A 6,000-nucleotide genomic window follows, 5' to 3' on the forward strand; every position below is an offset into this window, starting at 1 on the left:
TCTCTCAATTGAATCACCCATAGACCCTTATACAATTGATGATATAGAATCCTTGTTGTTAGCTCAAGAAGTTAGGATAAAGAAGAAGAATAAGGAGTTAGATTCTACACAACCTAGCATGGCAAATATTTTTGTTTCTAGTCAAAACTCTTAGCAAAGCACAAAAAGGTATACTAATGGTTTTACAGAAAATTCCAATTCCAACTTTGGTGGTCCAAACACCTTTGGTGGTCAATCTTTTTCTGGCAAAAAGGGCAATTTTCAAAATAATGTTAGATGAGGTTTTGGTTTTGCTAATCGAGGAAAAGGTCATGAAGGCCAATTTAATGTCCAATTTGTTGGGAGAGGTTTTTGGTCTCAAAACAAACCTCAATGTCAACTTTGTGGAAAGATTGGATATATGGTCATGAATTGTTATTATCATTGTGATCAAAGTTTCATAGGACCATCTCAGTTCCACAATCAACAGTTCTCTATTCAAAGCCAATTCCAAGGTGTAGGAAGCCAAATGACAGCCATGTTTGCTACATCAAAAGTTGTCAATGATGTCAATTGGCATCTTGACTTAAGAGCCTCTAACCATGTTACTTCTAATGCTACAAACCTGATGACTAAGGCTGAATATTATGGATTAGATCAAGTTCATATTGGAAATGGTATGGGTCTATCCATTAAGCATGTTGGTCAATTTCTCTTTTTCTCTCCTTATACTTCTAAATTTTTTTTCTTAAGCAACTCTTACATGTCCCAACTATAACAAAAAATTTACTTAGTGTTTCGAAGTTCGCCCATGATAATGATGTTTTCTTTGAATTTCACTCACATTCCTGTTTTGTGAAAGATTAGACTTCCAAAACTGTGCTACTAGAGAGAAAACTTAAAAATGGATTGTATGTCTTTGACCACACTAAAATTGATATCAACAAGTAGTTGCAACCTCCGTTTTCTTCCTCAAAGGTCCCAATTCTAGCACCATCTGTCCTTGCCTTACATATACTTGTTCTCTCCCATTCTTGTTCATTATATCATTTGTGGCATGATAGATTAGGCCATCCTTATGAGAAAGTTGTAAAATTTGTACTCACAAATTGCAAAATACCTCTTCCTAATTCAAATTCTCATTATTTTTGTTCAACTTATTGTCTTGGTAAAATTCATAAGTCTCCATTTAACAACTATCATAGTGGTGTTAACTATTGCCTTAGCAAAGAACTGGGTTGTTAGGCAATTCGATATTAACAATGCATTTTTAAATGGAGACTTATAGGAAGAGGTATTCATGGAACAACCTCTTGGATTTGTGGATCCTAAGCAACCTCATTTGGTATGCAAATTACACAAATCCTTATATGGATTAAAGCAAGCCCCTAGAGCTTGGTTTGAGAAACTATGTAATGATCTCATTGCCTTTGGATTCATCACAACTAGATCCAATCAATAATTGTTTATTTGGATTACTACTACTCATATTATATTTGTTCTCGTCTATGTTGATGACATATTAGTTACTGGATGTAATAGTGATGAAATTCAAACTATCATCAATCAATTAAATAAGAGCTTTACCTTAAAGGATCTTGGTGAAGTAGACTATTTTCTAAGCATTCAAGTAAGACATACAACTGAAGGACTTCATCTCTCTCAAACTAAGTACATCAAGGATTTACTTTGCAAAGCCAAGATGTAGTTTTCTAAGAGTAGCAGTACACCAATGACTAGTGGACTCAAATTATTTGCTTATAGAAGTGATCCTATAGAGAACGAACAACTGTATAGAAACATAGTTGGAGCCTTGCAATGTTTAATCATTATTAGACCAGAGATCTCCTACTATGTTAATAAGGTGTCTCAATTCATGCAAAATCCACTTGAATCTCACTAGAAGTCAGTCAAGAGGATACTAAGATACTTGAGTGGGTGTGGACCCTCACCCGATCCACTGACCGGCGCAACTCGCTATTTTAAAGGTGAAAGGGAAAGCTGGTTTTCGAGTTTTGAAAAATTCGTCCCAGTAAGGAACGGTTTTCTTTGGAGTCGCCACTTACTTTTTATTTTTATTTTTAAATGGGGAAAATTTAAGTAAGAACAAAAACCTTAGTATGACTCCAATCAGGAAAAAACGGTTTACGAAAACTAGATTCTAGGTCCGGGGATCAATTTACCTATCGAGAAAGTACCTCATGCGAGGTAGCACCTTTCTAGGCTCGAAACTCGGTCTCTACTAATGAACTAGGTATATGGGAGCATATGGGTCAAAAATCAAACAAACCTTGGGCTAAATAAATGACATGAATCACATAGACTCACCTAGTATTTAGCATGCACATACACTCAACAAGTTAAAATCAGAGTGCATACCTGAGGTCCCCAGCCAAGTGCTACATAAGAGGTCAGTCAATAAGCTCAAATTCACAACAAGTATACATAGCAATCATGCACCAAGCATTCATGTGAATTTCATTATCCAAAGCCGAAGTGCATACTTGTGGTCTCCAGCCATGCGCTGCAAGGAAAAGGTGAGGCAAGTAATACAAGCATACAACATGCACTCTCAATCAAACATCAAATCTCATACCTAAAATGGAGGGAAGCAGGTCGAAATGAAATAAATGGTTTGCTTTCTTTTGCACACATTCCTCTAAATTCCATCAAACCAAACCATGCTCGCTTAATCCACATTCTTCCCATCCATGAAGTGGGCTCACATGAAATCTAACCAAACCTAACTCTGACCTTAAAGGTGGCCCACAAGTACCTTGGAGCCTAAGGGCTCAAGCCACAACAAAAATGGGGGTCAAAACATGCTAAAACTAGGGTTGCATAGTAGAACCTATTGAACCGGTTCAACTGATTGAGAAAAATTCTGAAACTTTACCATCAAATTCCTCAAAGAATAAAGAATAAAAAAAAAACGGCGCTCAATTCCGAGCCCGGATAAGGGAGAACCGGCTGAAACAATGTAATGTGTTTATAAAACGGGGCTGCCTAGTAGAACCTATTGAACCGGTTCCCAACTGGTTCAATCAATTGAGAAAAATTTTGAAACTTTACCAGAAGATTCCTCGAAGAATAAGGAATCCAATAAAAAAAACGGCGCTCAATTCCGAGCCCTGATGAGGGAGAACAGGCTGAAACAATGCAATGTGTTTATAAATTGGGGCTGCCTAGCAGAACCTGTTGAACCGGTTCCCAACCGGTTCAACCGATTGAGAAAAATTTTGAAACTTTACTAGAAGATTCCTTGAAGAATAAGGAATCCAAAAAAAGGGCCCTCAATTCCGAGCCCAGATAAGGGAGAACCGATCAAAACAATGCAACGTGTTCCTTGTAGAAGACCAAACCCGAGCCACCCAACCTTATTAAAACTAAGGCCACAGAGCTCATTAATCAACCAACAATGCAGCCTCCTTGAACTCAAGAAACCCAACTGGAAATTCGGCCACATGGACATCCACATGCGGCCACCTAAATCCCCTAAAGCCGAACTGAAATTTCATTCACCTTAAGCCTCCCACTTACAACTACCCAAATCCCACGGAACAAACTGAAATTTCAGTCTCCTATAGCCTATGAATTCAGCTGAAATTCAGCCACCTAAAGCGCGCCCCCCCCCCCCCCCCCCCCCCCCCAATGTAGCTACTGGAATCACCAAGAAGCAAACCGAAATTTCAGCCACATAGAACCTCTACATGTAGCCACAAGACCAGATTATTGATGGGTAGCCCCAAATTAAAAAAAAAATAGAGAAGGTCATGGAGACCATTTCTCAATACCAAGCAAGTGAGGTTTCAAGAAAAACCAAGTGGCAGAAACGCTCATACCAACATAGCCACCTAAATCTAGCATCTAAGAAATTCCTTAATCCAAAGCTACAATGCCATAAGAATCCTTCCCTTAACAATCAGGAGGTCACAATGACCTTCAACCAAAACCAAAACTAATGAAGGCAGTGACCCTATTACTGACACATCAAAAGTAGGTCACTCTCCCCTATTCCTGATAAGAACCAACCTAAAATGAGACATCCACAGCAAACATAAAAAATGAAACATGCAACAGTTACATATCAAGAGCATCCATAAAGCTTACCAGATTGTTCTCCCCTCAAGTAGAAATCTGCGTGGCTTCAAGGCTGCATTTCCTTCAAGTCCTCACCAATCAATAACTTCTTACTCTCTTATCTCTTTGCTCACTTCACGTGCACCCAGAACTTTCTCATATGCTCAAAACCTTCTCCATACTTTGTTCTTTTCCCTCACTAAACTTGGACAGAGTTTTTCCCCCTAGAAAAAAAATGCAAAGGAAAGTGATTTTATACTAGAACCCCTACTCCTCCCACTTCCACCTTCATTTTTCCCTCCTTTAGCTCTGGAAAGTGCCCCCATCAACCTCGAAAACCAGCTCTATAAACACTCCTCACAGTCCACGAGGTGAGCTGCTCTCTCCACATTTACTCCCTTGCTTCACCACCAAGAATCCATATGGATTCATGGTGTGCTGCAAGGAACCCAAACCAAGGCTTAAAATGGACCCAAAATATCTCCCAAGACCAATTTGGAGCTTATGGGCCCGAGCCATGTGGGATTTGGGCTTCAAAATCACCAAAATCAATGCTCTATATAAGTTAGCCCAATGAACCGGTTGAACCGGTTGCCAACCGATTGAGCAGGTTGAGAAAAAATTTGAAATTTTGACAGAATATTCCTTGAAGAATAAGGAGTCCATAAAAAAAATGGTGCGCGATTCCAAGTTCGGATGAGAGAGATATGATCAAAACAAGCCCAAGTGCTCTGAATTCAAACATGCTCCAATGAACTCTAGATGAACTATAACTTTGGGGACCGGTCGAGTCGGTTGAGAAAAATTTTGAAAATTTGACATAATATTCCTTGAAGAACAAAGAGTCCATAAAAAAACGGTATGCAATTCCAAGTTCAGATGAAGGAGATATGATTAAAAACAAGGCGGAGTGCCCCGTATTCAAACCTACTCCTATGAACTCCAATTGAACTAAAGCTTTGGGGACCGGTCGAGCCGGTTGAGAAAAAAATTGAAATTTTGACAGAATATTCCTTGAAGAACAAGGAGTCCATCAAAAAAATGGTACGCGATTCCAAGTTCGGATGAGGGAGATATGACTAAAAACAAGGCGGAGTGCCCCGTATTCGAACCTGCTCCTATGAACTCCAACTGAACTTAAGTTTTGGGGAGACCTCACTTCTTTCCTTTAACATGATGTGAACAACTAGGGAATTGGCCATGACGACACTCCAAAATGAACTACACACTCACACTACATTGGACCGCAGATGAACCTACACAAGGCTCAAAAACCAATCAAGCCCAAAAGAGGGCCATAACGGTGCCATACGGAAAAAATTGGGTGCATGTGACACCCCTAAGATAAATGCAAGTGTCAAAGGACAAAATTGAGGGTCTACAGTGGGACTTTGGATTATGGCCTACATCTTAAAAGATCATCTCAATTGAACTTGGTGGGATTTTGTTATGCTGATCGGGCCACAGATCCAGATGATAGGAGGTCTACATTAGGTTATTATGTATTTCTTGGTGAAAACTTGGTGTCATGGTACTCTAAGAAGAAACATACTATTTCCCATTCATCTACAAAATCTAAATATAGAAGTCTTGCAAACATTGTGACATAATTAACTTGGTTAACTTCTTTACTTGAGGAGTTAAGGGTAGCTACAACTAAAATACCTATTATTTGATGCGATAATTTGAGTATAGTATAACTTGTAGTAAATCCTGTATTGCATGCTAGGACAAAGCATGTTGAATTAGATCTATACTTTGTAAGAGAGAAAGTTCTATAAAAAAAGGTGTTGGTTTAACATGTTCCTTCAATAGATCAAACGACTGATATTTTGACAAAACCCATTTCCAACTCTAAGTTCCATTTGTTAAGAAACAAACTCAAAGTAGAAAACTTAGCTACTTCGAGTTTGATGGAGGTTGTTAAGGCCAATGGTTAAC

The sequence above is a fragment of the Vitis riparia genome, chromosome 17 (assembly GCF_004353265.1).
Source record: "Vitis riparia cultivar Riparia Gloire de Montpellier isolate 1030 chromosome 17, EGFV_Vit.rip_1.0, whole genome shotgun sequence".
In the NCBI taxonomy this organism is placed as follows: domain Eukaryota; kingdom Viridiplantae; phylum Streptophyta; class Magnoliopsida; order Vitales; family Vitaceae; genus Vitis; species Vitis riparia.